The sequence below is a fragment of the Eurosta solidaginis genome, chromosome 2, assembly GCF_040869045.1.
Source record: "Eurosta solidaginis isolate ZX-2024a chromosome 2, ASM4086904v1, whole genome shotgun sequence".
NCBI classification, from domain to species: Eukaryota; Metazoa; Arthropoda; class Insecta; order Diptera; family Tephritidae; genus Eurosta; species Eurosta solidaginis.
In genome coordinates this window covers 55,556,022-55,581,470 of record NC_090320.1, presented here as the reverse complement: position 1 = coordinate 55,581,470, position 25,449 = coordinate 55,556,022, and the positions used below count along the sequence as shown (strand labels likewise).

Here is a 25,449-nt window from a genome sequence, read left to right as displayed (position 1 = left end):
TTCGCTGATGATTGCATACTTGTGTGAGTATCTCTCCGCTGCTTGAATGTGCATATGTGTATACATAATGATTGATTTGTTTATGTACATACAAGTGACTGCTTAGTACCGGCTTACAGTGATAGTATACCTTAGTGTTGCTAATATTCGTCACAATATGAAAAACAACACCTGCTGAAACGGCAATATACGTCGCAATTCCTTTCGATAAATTAAAAGAAGACAGGAGCTGCGTTTGATTCAGCAAGCAGGAAAGGTCCGAACACTGCCTTCTTCACAAACTTCTAGTATTTGCCAAGACAACGGAGTTATTCTATAACATAGGTCTTGGTATCTGATTCGGGTTCTTCCGTTTGGTGCCTATTCGAAAAAAATTCTATTCATAGAGCGGTTTTCTTAAAATTTTGTACAGGGCTTCCTCATTAAAAAGCTTAATTTTTAAGGCATTTTCTCTGGCAAGTGGACCAGTGGCCAATCTATTGTAAAAATTTCGGCATAGGAGTGGAAGTGGAGTGAAAGAGGGATTGGGTATGGGAGTGAGATTAGGACTAGGTTTGAGAGGAAAATAGCCCAACTCGATTTATCTACACATTGGAAACCGTGGCATGAAAAGAGAAGAGAAAACAGAGGTAAGGGAAGAAAAAGTAGAGGAAGCTGGAGGGAAGTCGGAAAAATGAAGAGAACAAGAGAAATATGGAGAGTGATAGTAAAAGTAAGAATAATGGTAGTGGTTTGAGACAAAGTAGTACAAAGAGGTTAACAGCAAGATTACGAATAAGGATAAGATTAAGATAAATAGTTAGAGTTAGACTTGGATAGGAGCAAAATTGGAAGAGTAAAAGGAAAAGCGAAATATTTAAGGAAGAATGAAAGTGATAGACAAATTGGATGAGCCAAAAAGGTAAACTAGAAAATGCAGAGGGGGGGGGGGGGGGAGGAAATAAGATAGGAAGAGAATTAGACAGAGGAGAGGCAGGTAGACAGATAGAAAAAATCTAAACAATGTCTGTCATACGGCTGGGAGTATTTCGTGTTTTTCTTCACGTTTTTAGGCATATTCTGAATTGCTTAAAATAACATTCTGATAAGCCAAAGTTTTTTTTTTTGTCATCAGTTAAGTCTTTAAGATCTGATTTGTTGAAGCACCGTTGCCGTAAAACCTCTGCCGTTTTATGCTTTTACACTAGCCACCTCGCTCTACTCAATAAGCCTACTTCTAGCGCTTCGTTTACATACATAAATGTTGAGCCTTGGGACCGTATATTGTCAATCTAGAGTTTTCGTCTTACAAATCTACCAGATTCTCGCAATTTCATGATATTGTTCCAAATTGTCAGATATCTCACTGACGTTAGCAGTGTCTTTCCATATTCCTTACTTGTGAAGAATGTAATACTCTGAAGATTCAGCCATTGAGTTCCGTTTTCTATAACTTTTCCATTTCTTCTCAGGGAAAGCAAATAAACCCTCTTACAAAAGGAAATACAGACCGCAGGCGTTATTTTCCTCCACAGTGCTGCAGATAAGTCAAGAAGCAACACATAAATTTATGAAGGGGAGGATTTTTTCAAACGCGACTACATTGTGTAATATTGACACTCCACCTGTGTTGTTGTTATAGTGATAAGGACACTCCCCGAACGCCTTGGGGAGTGTTATCGTTGTTGTTATTTCCTTTGCTGGATACAGATCCGGTACGTTCCGGTAACAAGCACTATTAAGGTACCCGATCATCTCGTAAACGATTTGCTATGACCACATGAAACCTTTTAGGCCATAACGCCCTCCCACCCACTAGACTGATGTGGAATTTGGGGTCGCCAGAGCCTCGGCTGTTAAAGAAACAGGATTCAGGATTCGCGGGGTATATTCTAAGCCTACTTTGACTGCAAAAACTTCAAATGAGAAGAATGAAAGTGGGAAAATAAAATCCACTTTGCAAATACCACACATCCTAATATGCGAGCTATATCAATTACTATTCACTAGACAAAGACATATTTGTTTTGACTGTCTATAAGTCAGTTAGTTGACGTGACAGTGATGCAGGCATTTACCCGGTAAAATAATGATTACTTAATTGTATGTGGCAAATTTCGTATTTGCTTTGAAGCTTGTCACTGACATCACGCGGCATAGTGATTAAGGCACACAAAAAAACAGCAACAACAATAAAAGAGAGAGCACAAAAAACCAACAAAATGTTCAACAACAACATGATAACGCAACGCCCTCATCTACAACACACAATTTTAACGGAAAATTAAGAATCTTTTTACATCAAAAGCTCATTACGCGGAAAGGCACACAAGCCTTGGAGTATGCTTTGATATCAGTGCTTGAACGGCAACGGAAACGGAAGTGAGAAAAGTTAGTGCAAAAGTTGATCAGTCTGTCAGTTAGATATTAAAAGCAAACAAACATATTAATATACAATTTCTATGCGTGAGTGTAAGTGTGCATGAAATGTACCGGAGAAAGTAAAGCAGCGCAAAGCTAAAATAGCACGTGCGTGTTGAGTCGACGTATTATATTTTGAGTACATACATACTCATGTACATATATGCAATACGCATTAATATATTTGTTAATAATGTGCACTCAAAGTTAATTGGCGGCAAATGTTGATGATGATGTTGACAACAATAACAACAACAACAATGCTACTACTACAACTACAACGTGCATACGAATAACTCGGTCAGTCGGTCGTCGTGTTTGAGTCACATGTTATGCATAATTAATGATGAAAACAAATATGCAAAAACAAATACAAATATCTATAAAAACATAACACAAATACATGCACATACAAACTAAAGGCATATTTACGTACGCACACACACACACACATATATTCATAACAGTGTTATTATTCACATTATTTGCTGCCTGCCTGCTGATACCCGCAGGGCGTTCAAAGCACGGCACAACTCGTCACGTGGATGCCTGCAGAAGCAGTTTACATACACTTGTGTGTGAGTGTTTGTATGTTTGTGTAGTTTTGCTTTTGAGTCGGTATTTCCAGCTGAGTGTGCTTGCGCATTATTAATTATTAATATGTACTTTAAGTGCAACTATATAAACAAACAAACATACATATATGCATACATATATGAAACTGTTTATGTAAATACCTGGCTATTGTTTTCCTTTCGTACATTTCAGCTCATTCAATCGATCTTTGTTTTGTTCGCTCACTTCGAATAATACATATAGACATGTACAAACATTAATAAAAGAAAAGCACAAAAATTTTGTTAATTAAGTAATATGTCATCTATGGAATGTGAAAAAGCCAATTATAAAATGCCACATAGTAATATGCTCTTCGAAAAAGTCAAGCAATGTGTGTTGTGTGGGTTTGTGTTTGTGTTATAAATGCAATGAATAAAAATTATACTTTTCGAATGAATTAAATATACGTTTCAATGTCAAATCGAGCTAAGCAACAGACGAATTTTTAAACGAATGCTTTATTGCACTGACATAGAAATTCGACTAGCTAATATATTTCAAGCTAATATACAAGCTGATGCTGTCTCTCAGACGTATGCGAGTGCTAAATGTTGTCTCATTGCAGAATATAATAGAAAATCGCCTGTTGTTGTTAATGGTAACAATTCTAATGCTGTATTGGATGTTTTTGTACGGTACAAGTGGCTGCATTTGTCACCATTTAAGCCTTCTGTTACTGAAAACAACATTGTGCTATACATCTCTACGCACGCTAATATTGATGCTTCAAATATTCGCCGCACTAGGTTGATAAAAAAAGATACTGATATCAATTCTCTAGTAACGCCCCGATTCTGAGCGTCACCGGTAAAATAGTACCCAGAACATTATGCAACCGAATGTCGTTACCAGTTCTTTTGTCCGCGATTCTGGTCCAAGTGGTAACACTGTCATCACCGAAAAACTCACCAGTGTCTGTGGAGAAATTTGAAAGGTAGTTTTCTTCGCTTTCACGGTTTGCCACTTTGGTCCATTTGGACCAAAACTGGTCCCCCCCAACCATATTTGGTCCGCTGGTCCCTTTTCTTCAATTTTGGTCCTTTTTAGGCAGTAGCCACGATTGCTACTTTTCTTTCTTTTTCACTCAGGTAAAAATTCACAATATTGCCCAAAAATTCGCCACACTTTCTTTAGCCCCCATATAGTTTTGAATTTACTTCAATGGAACTCTCACCATAAAAAATTGCTCAGTCAATAAAATGTACCAAAACAATAACATTTCACCTAGGTTATAATTTATGCCAGGCGTTAAAAAGAAAAGTGTTGGCAAACACATTGTCATCAATTGTTGATGAAATAACCGACTAATCAAAAAAAAATCTTCTTTTATAATAAAATTAATAAAGGCTAAATATTTCGATCGGTTATCAAACACTGTTGGTGATCTCTTTTCTATACGAAAATGTCGCCACTTTCAGGGACAAACATTTTTAAGATTCTCATTTCGCCTTGTGAAATTGTAGCCACTTAAAATGTTCAGTGCCGTCCTGCATGACTTGAAAAGAACAAAAATTGTAACCATTTTTACAAAAAAATGCAGTTAGTGTGGTTGTTCGCTTTCAACTGTGATCGCAAATTGCTTTTGACTGAGGCATGATGCGACACATACCTACATATGTATATAGCATTCGCTTCAGCTTCGTGTGATTCATCAGCTAATTGACAGGGCTATTTTCTGCACCGTCAATGGCAGCGAGGGCAAGTAATGTTGCATTTATTGCAATTTTTAGGGGTAAGTTGTTAAGAAAAGATAATGATGCCCTCTATTGAGGCTAAGCTGGTTTTACAACAGAACACAACTTTTTGAAGGGTTGGCGTGAAGGCGACATTTTCGTGTAGAAAACACCATATGTAAAATATATGAAAATAAGAATTGCTTCTCGCCTAGCATAGCTTATAGCGAGCACTCTGCCGTGAGCCTAACACTCTCAAAATTTATACAAATAAATTGTATGCATTACTTGTCGTTTGGCACGTTGATATTTAAATATTTCTAACCCAGCTCAATGAGTTCATGGAATTCCAGGACTATTTTGGTGTTAAGCCACGCAAGGTAATTGAAAACTAAGTATCTTGGCACAAGAAATATTTTAACTCGAAGACAGAAGAAGCAAATGCAAAAGAGATTTGATTTTGGGAGAAATGTTTTGTATAAAATTATTCCCTCAGGTGCTAGCAGAACCCCTGAAGCCTGGGATCAAAACTCACACTTACTGAATCTAGGCTCTGATATGAAGTTTATACGTTAAGGGAAAAAGTAAGCGTCTATAAAAATAGCACTAACAAAATTGCCTAGTTTCATTTATGATTTACTGAGTTTTCCACATACATAGTTCGGCAACACCAGAACGCAAATTTTGAACCGTTTTTTACTAAAACTTAACTGCACTATATATTTTATTTCATTGCAATCAACAACATAATGCTATACCCAGGAGCTTTGTGACCAAAACTAGGTTCATAACGTTTGGTTGGTGAAACACATAGACTTATCCTATATCAAAATATAGCACCATTTATGGTTGCATGCACATATATTTGTTTGTTCAGCTTGAATTAAAGGAAAGTCTTCACTATGTTTGGTAAAATTTTATACGAAAACATCCTAAAATTTTGTATTTTATACTAATAAAATAAAACAAAAATTTTGTCCTTTTTCTCGTTGAATTTTGGTCCCAAACGAAAACATGGTGTGACAGCCGTGTTCGCTTTACCGAAAATATCTCACTTGTAGATACGAGGTTAAGGAATAAACGGGACGATGTGTATATGCATATTATGCATGATAAGTTTCTACATAGGTATATTGTAATTTATTCTGTGAAAGTACATAATGTAAACAAATATGTATAGCAATAGGAAACACTTTTTTACTATTATCTTTACTTATTTGCACTTACAATTCTTTATTTTTCAGTTTTGCTTTTTTCTAAACAACAGCTGTTGTGTGGTTATTTCGATATAACCACCTACTTTTGTGGGTAAAAAATTATCCGGCTACTTTAGCGGGTAGAATACCAAAAGGGTGTAAAAGTTGCCACATGATTTCGTTACCGTGGTGAAGAATGTTGTTACCACACTAGAATCGGGGCGTAAGAGTAATTTTTAAAATACGCGTATTATTGGTGGATAATAGCAAGGTATTTAGTGTGGCGCTCTGGCCGACAAATATCACCATTATGCCCTTCCGTTTTTTCCGAAGGCGGGAGTAAATCCGTCGGCTTTGTAGATGTGGATGACACTAGGCCTACTGAACAAATGCGTGATATGTGTTCAATTCAAAGCCTTAATGTTTATCACCAAAACATGTCTGGTATGCGGACAAACGCAAATTCGTTGTTTGCTGCTACATCTCAATGTGTTTATGACGTCTTCGTGCTGGTTGAGACTTGGCTTAATCCTAACTTTTGCAGTGAAGAATATTTTGATAGAAATCTTTATACTGTTTTTCGCAGAGATTGAGATGGCGTGTCATTGAATAGTACACGTGGAGGTGGTGTCTTAATTTCAGTGAAGTCAGATTTACGTGCAATTGAAGTATCACTAACAAAAACTGTTCCCTTAAATGAACAACTTTGTGTCTCTATTTCTAGTAAGGATGACATACTCTTCATCTGCGTGTCTTATATACCACCAAATGGTTCTGATAGCTTATATTTTGACCATGTAGATAATATCCTAAATTTAAATATGCCAAATGTAAATGTCCAATTGTGTGTGCTGGGCGATTTCAATTTAAATATAATAGTATGGTCTAATCACATATGTAGATGATAATACGCTCATTCCTAGCAATGTAAACAGTGCGAGTGAAATATATTTTATTGATGGCTTATTTGGTCTACAACTTATGCAAATATATCATTTCTCGAATGACCTTAATAGGATTTGAACTCATTCTTTATTATTCCTGATTTTTAACTTAAAATACATAAGTCTCTGGATCCCACATCTGCCACTGATAAGCACCATATTCCACTTATTATGGAATTAGACTTTTACAAATATCCTAGCCATCGCGGAGATACTACTGCAAAATTTAATTACTCGCGTTGTGATTTCAATCGAATTAATACTCTTATCATATCCGAGGAATGGTTAACCATATTCGCTGATCGTAGTCTTACTGAAAGTTTTAATATATTGTCACGGATATTAACATCACTAAGTTATACCATCATTAAGGCGATGCCAAGGCCACGATAAGCAGTATTAACGTCAATAATCAAATCAAGTATACACATATATAAGGCAGCCGAAAGATGTCACACACAGATGCATTTACTTATACGCCTATGTATGCGCGAGAGACTGTAAACTACAAACATTCACATCAATAATTCAATCATTATGTATCTACATAAACGAATAAATAATTGCGTCTACACATATGTACGTATACGAGCAGCGGAGCGGCAATGCACAAACACATGCATATATCTTATCTGAGTTGTCACAAGAGAGAGCAATAATTTGTGCACGTAGTTGTGGCTGGCGATTTTGTAGCCGAAACTAACTAGTAACTTCTGGAAATCGAAGAGCCTAGAAGTATGCAGCGTAAACTATAAAAGCGGGGCAGGCGAGTAAGAAGTAATTCAGTTTGATTTGAGATTTCGATTAAGCGCTATCTAACGAGCTATAGCAGAATTATTTTGAATAGTAGAGTTTCATTTGAGCTATCAATCAGTTTGGTTATTAAGCTTGCTATTCGTTGCAAAGTATAAGTGTTATTGTGAAGTACTGTAATAAAGGCCATTTTTCAATTATCCAATATTGGAGTTATTTATTCAACAGTTTAGCGATACGAACTTAGCAGAGGGTTGCAAATAAGAGGATTTGCAAGTAAATTCGTTACAATATTTACGAGTAAAATTGCTATTATTTTTTCATCGACAATATGCGAGAGCGCCATACTCGGTCTAACTTGTGGAATGCAGTTCGTGCCCTACAGATCCTTGCATATACATCCAATTCTGCGCCGCCATCTTTAGTAATTTGGCTGCCAAGGTAGTAGAATTCTTCTACATCCTCAATGACGATAGTGCTGCCATTTTATACAAGTTGGAGTGGAGATGTGTTCGTTGTTTGCAGTCTCATTAGCTTAGTTTTTACGCAGCTAATTTTTAAACCGACTGCGCGAGCGTTGATTTCGAGTCGCTGGAGTTATGCCGCAACAGCCACTAGTGTGTGAGTAGTGAAGACGATATCATCAGCGTGGTCTAAATCACTTAGTTTCTGATTCAGCCTCCATTGTAACCCATCTGGGGCTTCTGCGTTTGTGCGCTTCAGGACATCGTCCAGCACTACTATGAAAAGCAGCGGTGATAGGACGCACCCTTGTCGTACGCCTTTGTTTATGCTAAATTTGTTGCTGTTTTTTCCTTTGAAGCGTACACTGATCATTGCAACTTTGTAGAGGGCCTTAATCCTGTCAATGACCTTCTCTGGGACCCCGCAGGTTTGCAACGCACAACATATCGCGTCACGGAAGATTGTGTCAAACGCACGTTCAAAGTCAACGAAGAGAAGATATAGTGGCGATCTCCATTCATTAGACTGTTCTATGATTATTCGTAGGGAATTGATGTTGTCCACGGAAGATTGATTTGGTATAAAGCCGTTCTGTTCTTTACGCAATTGTGCGTTGAGCGTGGGCGATATTCTTGCCAGTATGATGAATGCTAGAACCTTATGGATTGAGTTAAGCAATGTTATACCGCGCCAGTTTTTGCATTGGCTGAGATCGCCTTTTTTTGGGATAGTGATTATAACCCCTTCTTTCCATTCACCAGGAATTGTGGATCCTGTCTACGCTGACTGTATAATAGGATGCAGAGCACGGGTAGTGACGTAAATTGGGCTTACATCAAATATGCTGGCACACATTAAACATTATACACTTTATTATTTTGCTTTATTAAACGCTCTTTCACCAAATTTTATATTTTATAATTTATTTAATTCATAGTTTTGAACTTCGCTTTGCAAATAGAAATGAAAATAGTAGTCACAAAACTGATTCTCAATTCTTTCGGTTGCAGCTCAGCTCATCCTCAAATTCTTCTCTCGCATGTAGTTGCCACACTTGATTGTTTCGAACAAAACTTGTATAAATGTTTGACATAAAATTCTAAATAGACAACTTGTAAGTTATAGCAAAGTAAAGAATCAAATCGCTAGAGGTAATTCACCACTGGAGTAACTTTACATGTAATTCGGCAAGTTTAATTTTCGTAACACTTTAAGTTGAAATGATTCCAAAACAACTCAAACTTTTATGTTGTCGGAAACATCAACATTAAAAAAGGATGTTTTTTATTATCTAATTAAATTTGTTCGCGTGAGTGAAAATTCGTAAAAACTTAAACAAATAGTTACTAGCTTTAAAAAAATCCTGTTCGTTCAAACAAAACTTTTGCAACAAGAAGGCGCAATTTTGCATTTCGCTTCGAGAAGTTGCAAAATTGTACCCGAAAAATAGGTGTCCCGGCATCTCATAATTTTTTGCACAGTAAATTCAGAAAAGGGTTTTTCGTTTTGTATTGATAACTAAAAAACTAGTTTTTTGTTGTTTTCCCATTTTGTGTGTTTTTTCGATTTGATGGTTTTCTTATTTTTGTATTTTTTTTTAAACAAGTGGCACCACGTCATAAGTACAAAGTAGAGAGCGCAGTGACCGTAAAATTCTCTTTGAAATTTGCTCATGTATTGACTGTTGATCGCTGTTGAAATGACCAGTGAGATCAGTTGTGTTAACAAAAAAATCAGTTAGATTGACCAGGAATCTGTCAATTTTAGAGAATTTTGTTAACTTACGAGCGACAATTTCTCTTCTGTTGAAATTACTAAACTAATTTGTTCGTTTGACAAAGAACTCGTTCGAATTAACTGTAATTCGATCAAGTTCACCGAATCTCCGTTAAGTCAAGAACAACAGAACCGATTTGTTGATTTTACTAACACCATTTCTTTCAGTGTACAATGATAAGAAATCAAATACAACTTTTGAAAGTGCAAATTTGTTTGCCGAATTTTTTAGATATAATTTTGTTGGTGAAGGCATACCGGATGATGTCTCGAGTTTTCAGTATATTCCGCTATAAAAAATTTAAAGTGTTCTAAGCAAGTAGATGTGCATCAATTATCGCCATTCTTTCTCAAGCAATGTGTTTCGTCTTTGGTGGAACCAATACTGTTCCTATTTAATTTGTCCCTTAGATCAGGTATATTTTTGGACCAGTGGAAAGTTACATCGGTAATTCCAGTTTTTGAATCTGGAAGTAAAAATGATGTATCGAGCTATCGACCAATTTCTAAAATAACTAATAATGCCAAATTGTTCGAAAAGATCATTAGCTCTAAGCTCTCATTTGCTATCAAACCATACATATCGTTGTCCCAACATGGCTTTGTACTAGGTCCGATCTACAGTTACTAATATAGCTGTTTTTTCCAATTAGTGCATCTCACCGTTTGCTAATGGTTTGCGAGTCGATTCCATCTATACGGATCTATCTAAAGCATTTGATAGAGTATCTCATACCTTATCAATATGCAAACTACAATTATTTGGATTTCCCTCATCATTTTTAGCCTGGGTGGAATCATATCTAATCCACAGGGTTAACTTTGTGGTTTGATGGTGTAAAATCGTTTGAATATAGAGAACCTTCTGGAGTTCCTCAAGGAAGTATTCGTTGTCCTCTATTTTTTTTTATCTTCATCAATGATAGTTCAAAGTGCTTTACAGAGTGGGAACATCTACTTTATGCTGGCGATTTAAAGATATTAGAAAAGATAAAAACTATCCCCGATGTTGAAACACTACAGATTGAACTAAAAATTTTTTAAGAATGTTGCCTTCGTAATAAACTATTTATTAATATTGTACTAAATTATTATTTATATTGTACTAATTTATTATTATATATTTATTAATATTGTACTATTATACTAAGCAGTGACTTGTATGCACATCAACAAGTCAATCGTTATGTCTATACATATGTCCATACAAGTAGGGGAGAGCAACGCAAAAATAGATGCATATATCTGAGATACTCCCAAAAGTAGGAAATTATTTGTGCAAGTATCGTTCACATATACACGCGCATATGAGAAGCTATAAACGTAGTTATAACTGGTAACTAACTAGTAAATTCTAGAAATAGAAACGCCTAGAAATATACCAACGAGGAAACGAAACAGCATAAAAGCAGCAACAGTTTAGGCACGACGAATCAATTTGATTTAACCACGCTATCTGTCGAGAAGTAGTAGTGTTATTTTGAAGTACTTTAGTAAATGCCATTTTGCATTATAGAATAGTGCAGTTATATATTCAACAGTTTAGTGATTTGAACGTTAGAAGAATTTTGCAAATAAGCGGAATTGCAGTGAATTCGTTACAATATTGATAAATGTTGCTCGGTTACCGTCTGTAAAATTAGGTCACCACTTCAGTCTTCATATTCTATTTCTGATACTGTTCTTAGTTCCAGTGATAAAATCAAAGACCATGGTGTTGTGTTTGACTCAAATTTTACATTTACTGAACATTTGAATTATGTCATACCTAAAGCGTATTCCTCTTTAGGGTTTATTTGGCGTAATATCTCTGAATTTAAGGATTCTTACACGAAAAAATTACTTTATAGCACATTTGTAAGATCTGAACTTGAATATGCTTCTATAATCTGGAATCCGTTTTATGAAGTACATATTAATAGAATTGAACGGGTTCAAACAAGTTTTTAAAAGTCGCCTTGTCCGGTTTTAGGTTCGAATTACCTATTCCATCTTATGTTTCTTGTTGCAAATTGATTAGTTTGCATACTCTTGCCAGTAGAAGATTGATTTAGTTCTTCGTGATGTATTAAATGGGGCAATCGACTGTCCATATTTATTAAATTGCATAAAAATTAATGTTCCAACTCGATGTCTGCGTCATAATGATTTGTTTGCAGTTGGCCTTTGCAAAACAAAGTATGCTCCCAATGAACCTATTATCAGACTATTAACTGCATTTAACTTGCAATGTAGAGAAATAAATTTAGATATATTTGCTAATCGTAATGAATTCAAACAAATGCTTTGTATGCGCTTTTCATAAATTTTTTAAATATTACTTCTTAGTCTGTAAGGTTTGTAAACCATTGACTTTAATAAATAAATAAATAATTTTGAAAATTCTGAAATTTAAATAAAGTGATAAACAAATATGAACATTCCTTTAAATAATTATGGGTTGCTCTTTACTCATGTTCCACGCAGGTTACACACTAGTGTGACATTTTGCTCAGTGTCAAACGGCAGTGTGTTAGAAATAGAAGGACTTGTTTCCTTCTCACATATATCCTACTTGTAAACCTGTACTATGTTTTGCACGGCGTGCTTGAATCCAGATTGATATAGACTTCCACATATCAAAATTCTCAGGATGAAAAAAGTAATTGATTAAACCCGGTCCGTCCGTCTGTCCGACCGTCTGTCTGGGCACACGAAAACTTGAGTAAATATTGAGATATCTTATTAAAATTTGATGTATGGGTTCCTTGGAAATCATCTCCCATTGCTATTTAAAATGAGCGAAATCGATAGCCACGCCCACTTTTTATATATATAATCTTTTGGAAAACACAAAAAACCTGATTATTTAGTAAATAATATAACTAGAATGTTGAAATTTGATATGTGGACTGGTATTGAAGTGCTTGATACAAATTTGTACAATTTTTTTAAAATAGGCGTGGCACCGCCAACTTGTAATAAAATCAATTTTGCAAATATTATTAATCATAAATCAAAAACCGTTAAACCTATTACAACAAGATTCGATGGAAAAGTTGCTTCCGCTCTAAATAACGTTTTGAAGAATAATTAATAATTAAATCGGCTAAGGACCACGCCCACTTTTATATAAAAGATTTTGAAAGGGGTCGTAGACGATTATTAAAAGAAATATCTTTGCGAAAATAGTTTTGTATAAATGATAATTCACTTACCAATTTTTATTGAGAGGAAATTGGAAAACATTTGTTTTTTAATAGGCGGTGGCACGCCCTTATTCCAATCAAGCATTACACAACATTTCTAGATGCTCACAAAATATAATTTATCTGGTATGAACTGTACAATTGAAACTCACGCTGAGTATATAATGTTCGGTTAAATCCGAATTTAGACACTCTTACTTGTATTCAATAACCATATTCCGCCACTGTCGATTTTGGCGCTGCCAATTTTCAAGTTTTGTTGTATTCGTCTATAGCTTTCTATGAAACATAATAAATTTTGGCGATAATTTTCTCTGATGTAATTTTTAAGAAAAAAGTAATATTGTGGTTGAATGCGTTTGTAACACTTCAACCATCGTAGGAGTGTGGGTTCAAATTCTACTCCCGGGAGAAAAGGATTTGAAAAGATTTACGAGGTATAATCGAAATAGCTGTTACCTTGTCCGTCCTGACATCACGTTGTTTAAATTTTTTCCCAAATTATTAAATGAATTACATTGAAAAATTACTTCAAATATGTAGATGTTTTCATACAGTAAAAAAAAAAGCAATTGAGGCAATCCCCGCTTATTTCACAAAAATTATTGCAATTGTCACCTCTATGAATCAGGCCAACTTTCAATTCTGAAATTGTTTCATTATATAATTCATAAACTACAAACACTTTCTTAAAGACAGTGGATTTTGGATGGTCGGTTTGTGGACCATAACAAATTTCTTTTCCAAGCCAAATCAATGCAAGTTTGCGTGATCTGAATATGTGGAAAAAAGTTTATCCTATCTCATATTAGGTCGTTATGGCTTGATTCGGTAGGCACTAGGCCATCTTCTTATAAAATTGTGGGTCTTGCTATCGATTTTTAAATAACCAGGTTTTGAGCTAGATATCTCAAACCCGAATTTGATATACAGCCCAATTCTAAACAAAAATTCCTTGCGATTCCTCTTATTCTAAATAAAAGTTCCTTGTGAGTTTTTTCACTTCTCCCTTTCCTCTTATTCTGAACAATGTTCGAAACCGGAGAAAAGTAGGTATTATGAATGTGAGTGAGAAGGAAATTTTTCTGCTTTTTCTTAGGAAAATTTTCACATGTTAAATTAAAGGGAATGCATTAAAATAATTAAAGTAAATTGGTTCTTTTAAGAAAGAACACTTATTTGTAGAAATTTGTGCTAAAATATACATATTTATTTTAAGTCGAAAATATATCATAAGCAACGAAAGAACTCTTGGTATATTTTATGCATCCATCCTGAGATTGCGCAAGAATTTTTTAAGAAGGCTTAGATAAATTTTGGCATATGCCGAAAGACGAATTCAACTCGATTTGGCCGCCAGATAATTGCTTTTCTGAATGGAAGCATGCAACTCCAGCGGATTTGTAGTGTCCCGCCGTTCTCTTCTTCTTCTAATGCTCCTGTGTTGATGTTGATGTGCACATCAAATGCAATACTGTGCATTGTATATATTTTATTTCTTAAAATCAAACAAATTCGCAACAATAATTAAACCTTTAAATTTTTTATACAAAATAAGAAATGCGCAACGCAATTTCAATTGACTTCGAAATTCGAAATTCCTATTCCCCAATTATTGTTCTCCCTAAGAGAAAACACTTTTAGGAACTTTTCCGCGGGAATAGAGAAACCCGCGAGAACAAAATCCCGAGGGAATATTTAGAATTGGGCTGATAATGATTTTGCAGCTTCTGTAAACGTTCGAATCTCTGAACTGTCGAATAAATAACTCAAATATTCAGTATAGCAATACATCGTTTATTAAGATTACTCTGGGAGTAATACAATTACAATACCCGCGTGCTTCGCTAAAGCTTGTTAAAATTAAACTGGTTGATTATCACTTGCACCGCGTTGCTTTTATACTCTTATATAGCCTCATTTACCTACTTCTCATAAGGTCTAGACTCTTCACGAACATGCCTTTTGAAACAGTTGTATCTCATACTTGGTTATATAGTATACATGTGTATGTGTGAGTAAAAGCTTCTGCTCTTAAGTGATGGTAACGTGATGTGTGATTGTTTCTCTTTCTTCTTCGCTCTTATCTCTTGACTGCATATGTGTATCTGAGGCTACGTGATTTGGCGTGTGAATTTATATAAGTGTGGCTGCTTGCTTATTGTTGTTGCGCATTTATTTAGTAGCAGCATAGTGATGTATAGAACTTTTAATATTCGCCACAATATATCAAATAATATTAAATCAAAACTAATGTGGATATGTTTGATTCGAAAGGCAAGATGGTAAACTCTCATAGGTCTAAAAGGTCACAAACTAAACTGAAATAATAATAATATAATTTGAACAACAGAAATTAACAAGGACTCACTAAAGCGAATCACTGATCACACAGAGCATAACTAAATAATTAGTGATTAATCCGAAATAAGTGATACGCATGAAAAAAAAAAAAACAAACAAAAAAAAGCGATGATGAAAAATCCTACAAGCTGTTAATTAATTTTTGCTGTTATTATACTAATACAACTTGAAAGAGCTGAAGGTTATTGTTATTAAACATGAAGGTACACTCCTAAAAGTGTTGGTTTAAGTATGAAGTAAGTGCGCAAAGATGAAATACACAAAATTTACAGTGAAATGCCCCTCCAGTGAAAGTTTAGGGACTACTGAAAGGAGTGTGAAAAAATTAACAAATGCAACAACTTTATACAAAAAGTGTTGTTGCAAATGAGTGCCGTGTAGAGATAAATTTTTTTAAGTAAAGCACAAACTCGAGTATACACAATCAACGTACTAAGCATTTACTAATGGCATATAACTGAATTCGTAAGCATGTAAGTTCTCCACAATTTTAGATGAACATTTTGAAATTGTGTTAAATTACACATTAATATTGTCTGGGGAACGCCCTTATTTGTTGACTTCTGCTTGTTGTGGTGGTATCCCGCCGTCTCCTTCCTCTTCTAATGCTTCTCTGTTGATGTCGCCGTGGCACCAATTTATTACTCATTTCAGTGAATACCACAAGAAATGCAAGACTGTGCATTGTTTATATTTTATTTCTTAAAATCAAACAAATTCGCAACAATAATTAAACTTTTAAATTTATTATACAAAATAAGAAATGCGCAACGAAATTTCAATTGACTTCGAAAATTCGAAATTCCTATTCCCCAATTATTGCTCTCCCTAAGAGAAAATAATTTTAGGAACTTTTCCGCCGGAATAGAGAAATGCGCGAGAACAAAATCCCGAGGGAATGTTTAGAATTGGGCTGATAATGATTTTGCAGCTTCTGTTAACGTTCGAATCTCTGAAGTGTCGAATAAATAACTCAAATATTCAGTATAGCAATACATCGTTTATTAAGATTACTCTGGGAGTAATACAATTACAATACTCGCGCACTTCACTAAAGCGTGTTAAAATGAAACTGATTGATTATCACTTGCACTGCGCTGCTTTTATTTTTTAGATAGCCTCGTTTACCTACTTCTCAACAGGTCTACACTTTTCACGAACATGCCTTTTGGAACAGTTGTATCTCATACTTGGTTATATAGTATACATGTGTATGTGTGAGTAAAAGCTTCTGCTCTTAGGTGATGATAACGTGATGTGTGATTGTTTCTCTTTCTTCCTCGCTCTTATCTGCTGACGGCATATGTGTATGTGAGGCTACTTGGTTTGACATATTCATGTACATAAGTGTGGCTGCTTGCTTATTGTTGTTGTGCATTTATTTAGTAGCAGCATAGTGATGTATAGAACTGCTAATATTCCCCACAATATATCAAAACTAATGTGGATATGTTTGATTCGAAAGGCAAGATGGTAGACTCTCATAGGTCTAAAAGGTCACAAACTAAACTGAAATAATAATAGTATAATTTGAACAACCGAAATTAACAAGGACTCACTAAAGCGAATCACTGATCACACAGAGCATAACTAAATAATTAGTGATTAATCCGAAATAAGTGAAACGCATGAAAAAAAAGCGATGATTTAAAATCCTACAAGCTGTTAATTAATTTTTGCTGTTATAATACTAATACAACTTGAAAGATCTGAAGGTTATGTTTATTAAACATGAAAATACACTCCTAAAAGTGTTGGTTTTGGTATGAAGTAAGTGCGTAAAGATGAAATACACAAAATCAACAGCAAAATGCCCCTCCAGTGAAAGTTTTAGAGACTACTGAAAGGAGTGTGAAAAAATTAACAAATGCAACAACTTTATACAAAAAGTGTTGTTGCAAATGAGTGTAAAGATACATTTTTTTTAAGTAAAGCACAAACTCGAGTATACACAATCAACGTACTAAGCATTTACTAATGGCATATAACTGAATTCGTAAGCATGTAAGTTGTCCAAAATTTTAGATGAACATTTTGAAATTATGTTAAATTACACATTAATATTGTCTTGGGAACGCCTTCATTCTGTTTGTTATGGTAAAATTAACAACATTTCAAATTTCATCATTACAATGAAAAACCATTAGCAATACATACACTGTAGGGATGTTACGGTGTTTCGATCTCAGAGCGAAAACGTCTGACAGATTTTCAGTTTTGATTCCAATTCGGGTTCTGTTGGCATTGAACTGAAGTCATATCTAAGGTGAACCCAACGATAATTTAGCACAATTTCATTCTGGAAAAGCGATAGTTGGAGTAGCCCAGTTTGTTTTTTGAGCAGAGATCACACGATAAGTTGACTTCATTCAAGCTTCTTACTTGAGATAATTTTCGATAAAGAATTAAAAAAATAAGATGATTCTTAAAGTGTATAGCGTATTACTCAGATAGCTAAGCAGCCCTCATGGCGCTTGACTCCCATGTCACTTCACCCAAGGCCTTCAGCAGCTGCAAGAAGTTGCTTAAAGCCGCATGTAACTTCGCAAGCAATACCCTTACATGGGTACATTTGAATATCGAGGGCAACGAGAAGGCAGACCCCAGCGGGTTACGGGGCGGGTTAGGGTGCTTAGAATACACCCGCGGTAGGTATGTCTATCGTAAGAGGCTATTAAAATACCAAAATGATTCAAGGGGTTGCCAGCGAAATATATAGCTTCTCCAACCCAATTGCCAACCTCACCTACCCGTGACGAATCCTGTTTCATTAACAGCCGAGGCTCTGGCGATCCCGAACTACTGATGGATCTGGTGGGTGGGAGGGCATGTGGTCATACCAAATCGTTCCCGAGATGGTCCGGCTAGTAACTTTATGGTGCTTGCTACAGGATCTGCATCCGGTAAAGGATCATCAACATCGATAACACTCCAAAAGGCCTTCGGAGAGTGTCCTTATTGCTACAACAACAACAAGAAAGCAGACAAAATTGCAAGGTCAGAGGCACGGATGGAGGCTGTGGTTGCAGCCGACATGCATCATCCACTGACATCAATAAAAAAAAAAAAACATACGTAGAATATTCAAAGAGTTAGCAGTCTCCAACTGGTGCCGGTGTCCGGGGTACATCAGCAAAATAACCAAACAAACCTGGTCGAATTACGATAGTAAGAGGAAAGAGAGAAGAAATATTTATGATCACTGCCACAATCACGGGCCACTGGCCGTTTGGTCTGCACGCCGAGAGAATGGGAGTCCGTTTTATCGGCATTTGCAAGAGCTGCGGCGAGGATAGCAGCAAAGAACGTTGCCACATTTTCCAGCTCTACCATAAACAAGGTTTCTTACTGTAGGCAGCTGTAAACTGCCGGAACTTAAGGAAGTACCTTAATGCTCTGTAAAAGATATCAACAGGCTCAATGTCCATATCAAATGGATCGAATGGAGTTCCGGCTAGCTACACTTAAACAGCAGCAATTGGTTCCAGGAGAAATATGCATCAAAATGGCTCGAGTTGTTGGTACTCGGGCGACACAGCAACCAACTAATCAATCATTTCTTAAAACTTCCAAACGTTAAAGTTACAACGTTAGTCGCGACAACCATTCATATGTTTGTATATGTCTCTTATACTCTATTCGAATTCCGGTTTCGGTTCTGATTCTGACTCCAAGGGATTCGAGGGGTTGATAGGCGCAATACAAAGCTTCACAACATCTACGACTCAATTGTCAACCTCACCTACCCCAGAGGAACTCAGTTACAATGTATCATATACATATTTAGCACGCGAGGCTCTGGCGACCCCAAGCTCCCATTGGATGTAGGGGATGGGGGCATGATGCCCTAGAAGGTTCAATGTGGTTATATTAATTCGTTGCCGAGATAGTCGGGCTAATATTTAAGGTTAAGAAGGCGTGCGTGTGAATTTCCCACCTTCCAATCGAAGACATTTTTTTCCATTATGAGTGCCCCCAGTATGTGCCGAATGGCGGCAGATATGTTCACCCAAATGCAGTGAAGGATCCACTTTCCTTCTGCCCAACTATCGAAAAACCATGCGCCCAGAAATCTGAGTTTGTCTTGCTTGTAGTCTTGGATAGCGGCAGAGAAATTGATGAGCCGACTCCTTATCCTCACAGCTCCTGTAGAGGGAACTTTTTCGTATGCGCCACCGTCGGAGCATTAGTGCAGTAGCGCAATGACCTTTGATGACACCCGCAAGTTTTCTCACTACATATTTGTTTAGCTGAAAATGGAAGCTATTTGTTTTCCTATCCAAACTTCACAATAAACCCGATTGGTCCTTTGGTCGTACTGATCCGTCGGGGCAATACTTTAATTGCGCTTGTTCCCGGAACGTACCAGACGATCTGCATCCGTCAAAGGAACATCAACATCGATAATACTCCCCAAAACCTTCGAGGAGTGTCTTAATTGCTACAACAATAACCGTCCGACTCCGATCCCGATAAAACATATTCAAAAATTCGGGTTCAATTCTGTTAAGTCAGATTCGTAATAACCCTAACACATATGTTTGCATGTTCATATTTTGGAAATTTGATGACTAAAGTACATTAGGCGCGTTTACAAAGAATAGTCACATTTACTTTGTAAATATATATCGTCGGTCCCAAAATTCCAATGTTAGATTAACGGTTCATGTTCGTGTGGGTAACAATCACGTTTGCGTAGAAGAATAACACAGTTCGTTAAGGAAAGAAAAACCTTCAGATTTGCAGAGTCGGGCGAATATTTTCTACAAAGTTATGGAAAAAAAAAACATTTTGATATCAGTTTTGATCAATATTTCTCGAATTCTTATTTCAACGCAAACCTGCAACTTGCCAAACATAAGCATGGCTTCTGAAAATAACATAGCACCACCACCGCGTAAACGCCATCAGCACACAGCTAAATTATAGACTGAACGAAGAACCCCACCATATAACAATACTCGCATCGTTAGACTTATCACAAGCCTTTGATACAATCAAGCACAGCAAGTTACTGCAAAATTTGGATAGTTCCCCCCTTCTCAAAGTCTCAAGAGGTGTACTGCAAGTTAGCTGCGTAATCGGCAATTAAGGAACGTAGCATCGGAACTCAGAATAATTAAACTAGGGGTGTCAAGGGCGGCACGTTTGTTTAATTTTTACTTATATATACTCCTTTTCCCACGGGAAGGTGTTACCATTGTGCCCTGCTCCGATAAATGAACGATAATGCCAAAAGACTCCGGCCCATCCATTGATGAGGTTTGCTGTAAAATTAACGACTATCTCCAGAATCTTTTCAGCTTTTCCGCATCGCGCAACCCGGCTCTGTCACCGACCAAATCCTCTGTGACCTTATTTACAAAGTAGACAAAGCAAATTTCAGCCATATGGGACATCCACGTCGATGGCATTACACTTCCGACTGTCCTACTACCAAAATTACTGGCTGATAAGTTCGACTACGACCTACATTTCGTTAGGCATGCAGACGCAATTGTACCTAAAGTCCACATCCGTAACAAAATCTTCAAATTTCTTGCCAACTTGGGTTAAAGATAAAGAGACGCACATTACCACTTATAAAGCAATTGGCCGAACGGTTGCATTCCATTCGTCACTAATATGGATGCCAAGCCTAAAAGAAACACACTGCAGGACACTGCAGACTTGCCAAAATACCTTGCTTAGAACTGACACGGGGTGCTTTCTTATGTCTCTGGAACAACACATACACAATGAGGCAAGAATACTCCTCATAAAGAAGAGAAATGAAATGCTGAACAAACAGTTTCTGCTGAAAACCCAGGAACCTGGGCATTCCAACAGACATCTGATTGAAGAATCCACGCCAACCAGGAATTTCAAAAGTCAATTCCGTAAGCAATATGAAGAAATACGGCACTTGAGCAGTCAGTCCTTACTATCTGCGGATGCTAAGAAGAGCGCAAGGTCACCAACAATAGTTAGGTGGCAAGAACGATGGAAAGAATCGAAAAAAAGAGCGCTGTACCTTGATGCTAGTTCGGAGTATAGCACAATGGTACAAAAGGAAACACGGTGAACTAAACAACCGCCTCAAACGGTAAGGTGAGAGGAGAGGGCACGACTGTTTCAAGGAATATCTACATAAGCGTAGGAGAGTGGATGATCCTTTCTGTCCATACTGTCCCACGGAATTGGAAAACTCAGAACACGTTATGTTTTACTGCCTTCGTTTTCATGGCGAAAAGACTCTTTTTACACAGAGCTTTTGGAGAGGAGCCTTCCATAAGGCAATTTATTCCCCCTTATCTCTTTGTTTCAAACCTTTTGAAACAGCAAGTTTCCTCAGACTCCCGTTAAAGGATATTTGTAACAATTTGTGAGTGATCGTACCTATTGGTAGAGGCGAAGTACTGCTACAACAACAACTAGTAACCAAAGCAACTACTACTGCTTATGCCGTTGCGTGGTGGGGTGTCTTTATGATTCCTCACCTATGTATGTACATCACACATTTTGAGAAATTGAACTTTTGGATATAGTAATACTTTCATATTTGGATGAAGATTGGATGTGATACATAAATTTCTTCCTCTTTTAAAAAGCTACTTTTAAATTTGTATGCTGTAAGAAGATAACCCCATATGCATATTCAGAGCTACATATATATATATTATATACATATAAAAAATTGTGATATTGGTAATTGAATTGTTGACGCCATACTGTTTGAAATATGGCAGGTAATATGCAAATTCGACAAAGTATTATCTTCAATGGTTTTTGAAATGAGAGGAATACAATTAGATAAGTATATTTGCGAGGTCTAAGGCTTTTGACGCAGTAGGTAAATTTTAAATTGAAGTATACGCAGAATACGAAATGGGAGCAAATATATCTAGATACGAGTATGTTTATTGTCATTGCACATACAATTCATATGTCATGATTTTTATACTCAAAGTGCTTTGCACACAGAGTATATCAACTTTGATTGAGTAACGGTTGGTTGTACCGGTATAAAGAAATCGAGATAGATATAGACTTCTATGCCCACTTTTTATATATATAACATTTTGGAAAATACAAAAAACCTGATTATTTAGTGAATTATACACCTAGAATGTTGAAATATGACGTGTGGACTGATATTGAGACTCTTGATAATAATTTGGAAACATTTTTTAAAATGGGCGTGGCACCGCCCACTTGTGATAACATCAATTTTACAAATATTATAAACCAAAAATCGTTAAACTCATCGTAACAAAATTCGGCAGAGAGGTTGCCTTTACTATAAGGAATGCTTTGAAGAAAAATTAACGAAATCGGTTAAGGACCACGCCCACTTTTATATAAAAATATTTTTAAAAGGATCGTGGAAGAAGAAAGAGCTTTATATCAATGGTATTTCATTTCTCAACAGGATTTATAACAATAAATAGGAAAAACTTTAAATTTAAAAAATGGGCGTGGCACCGCCCCTTTTATAAATAAGCAATTTTCTATGTTTCGGGAGCCATAACTCGAAGAAAAATTGACATATCGTAATGAAATTGTGTACACTTATTTTTCTTATAGCAGAAAATATTTCTAGTAAAAATGGACGGGGTCGGTTAAAGACCACGGCAACTTAGATATAAAAATCATAGGCTATAACATAGCAAAAAATAGTTTTGAATCAATGATATTTAACTTATCATGTTTTATTGTAAGAGGAAATGGGGAGACATTTTTTTTTAAACGGGCGGTGCCACGTGTTATGGAGAAAAGTAATTTATCTGAAATGAAATGTACAATTGAAGCTCACGCTGATTATATAATGTTCGGTTACACCCGAACTTTGACACCTTTACTTGTTTTTATTTATGTATATGAGGGTGTATTTGTTTATTACTTTATGCTTAAGGGCTGTTTTACGGAAACAAAGAAAAAAATTCTTTATTTTGGCAATGCAAACTCAAGCAAATTCTGAGGGGAAAAAACGAAAACAGACAAGTAAGGAAGGCTATGTTCGGGTGTAACCGAACATTACATACTCACCTGTCAAATTGCATATTGCAAAACTTTTAAATTACCTTCTTTTAAAAGTGGGCGGTGCCAAGCCCATTGTCCACAATTTTACTAATTTTCTATTCGGCGTCATAAGTTCAACTCACCTACCAAGTTTCATCGCTTTATCCGTCTTTGGTTATGAATTATTGCACACTTTCGGTTTTTCGAAATTTTCCATATCGAAAAAGTGGGCGTAGTTATAGTCCGATTTCGTTCATTTTAAATGGCGATCTGAGATGAGTGCCCAGGAACTTACATTCCAAATTTCATTTAGATACCTCAAAATTTACTCAAGACGGACGGACGGACGGACATGGCTAAATTAATTTCTTTTTTGGCCCAGATCATTTTGATATATAGAAGCCGATATCTATCTCGATTAGTTTATGCCATTCCAAGGTACCGTTATGTGAACAAAATTAATATACTCTGTGAAAAAAATCCATAGGTCTTACATGCCTAAACGCTTTCTGTCTGAGATACGCCATTAAGGGAGATGACTGACGAACACAATGATTGATTTTAAAGTTAAATGTAAGGACATACTAACACCGCACGCGAAATTACATGGAAATCAGCCTTCTACACATTAAAAGGAGTTGCCTATAAGCCGCTATGTCTGAATTTGGTTTCCCCGCAAAATTTGTAGGACTGTGAAAAATGACGTCGAGTAACACCATCAGCTCGGTTTGAATTGGGAAGGACCTCACCGAGCCGTTCGAAACTAAACGAGGTTTCAGAGAAGGTGACCTCCTATTGTGCGATTTCTTAAATTTGATGCTGGAGAAAATTATACTAGCTGCAGAACTTAACCGCTCTGGAACAATGTTCTATAAAAGCGTGCAATTGCTGGAATATGCTAATGACATTGATACCATCGGCATAAGCACCCCCGCCGTTAGTTCTGTTTACTCCATACTGGAAAGAGAACCGGTTGGTTTGATGGCGAATGAGGACAAAACGAAGTACCTGCTGTCATCGAGCAAAGGGTCAGCGCATTTGCTCTTTGGCAACCACGCCACTGTTGCCAGACATAATTTCGAAATAGTAAAAGACTTCGTTTATTTGGGAACCAGCATCAACACTAGCAACAACATCAGCACTAAAGCGAACAGCGAAGAATCTATCTTGCCAATAAATGCTACTTTGGACTAGGCAGGCAATTGAAAAGTAAAGTCCTCACTCGGCAAACGCAAATCATGCTCGTTAAGTCACTTATCGCATCCGTCCTGCTATATGGTGCATGAGCATTGACTATGACAACATCAGATGAAGCTGCTCTGGTTATGTTCGAGAGAAAAGTACTTCGAAAAATTGACGGACCTCTACGCGTTGGCCTTGGCGCGTACCGAAGTAGATTTAATGATGAGCTGTACGAACTTTACGCAGACATCAACATAGTCCAGCGAACTAAAATGCAGCGGCTACTATGGCTAGGTTCTGTTATGCAAATTAAAGATCACGCTCTGGCTAAGAAAGTTTTTCTCAGTATCCTCCAAAGAAGCAGAGGAAGGCCACGCCTTTGGAAGGACCAGGTGGAAAATAAATTAAACTCCCTTGGCGAGACAAATTGGCGCCAGTTGGCAGAGCGTAGAATCGACTGGCACGCCTGGTTGGACGGTCATAACCGTTTAAACGGTTAAGCGCCATTTAAGTAAATAAGTAAGTGGTTTAACACAATCATATTGCCATATGATATGAAATGTTATGAAATCTCCGGGGCAGGAAGTATCCTTATCGACAACGGAAGTTGACAACAGAGGCAGACGACGAGCTTCACTGAGTTGGGAAAACCCAGAGTAGAAACAACAAAACACATAGAACAAAGCGCCACAGGGTATAAAAATTACAAAGATAGATATGTATAAAATAATTTTCAGTTATGAGCCCTTCTTCATGGAGGGTTTAGAAGGTTATATAACATTTCTACTTACACTCGAAATCACATACTTACACATAAAAATATTTAACATACGCACAAAAGAAAGCCACATCGTAACTCTGCTCTGCTCTGCTCTTCACTTCTCTTAAA

At 36.5% G+C, this 25,449-nt stretch overlaps 1 protein-coding gene across 1 annotated transcript in view; it reads left to right on the top strand.

Annotated features, from left to right (window-relative positions):
- LOC137239746 (cell adhesion molecule Dscam2-like) overlaps nt 1-25,449 on the top strand; it is a 246,781-nt gene that overhangs the window by 5,702 nt on the left and 215,630 nt on the right. Inside the window, exon 2 of the mRNA XM_067765367.1 lies at nt 16,843-17,381. The gene's annotated coding sequence lies outside the window, so the exon portion shown is untranslated. The remainder of the gene's footprint in view (nt 1-16,842; nt 17,382-25,449) is intronic.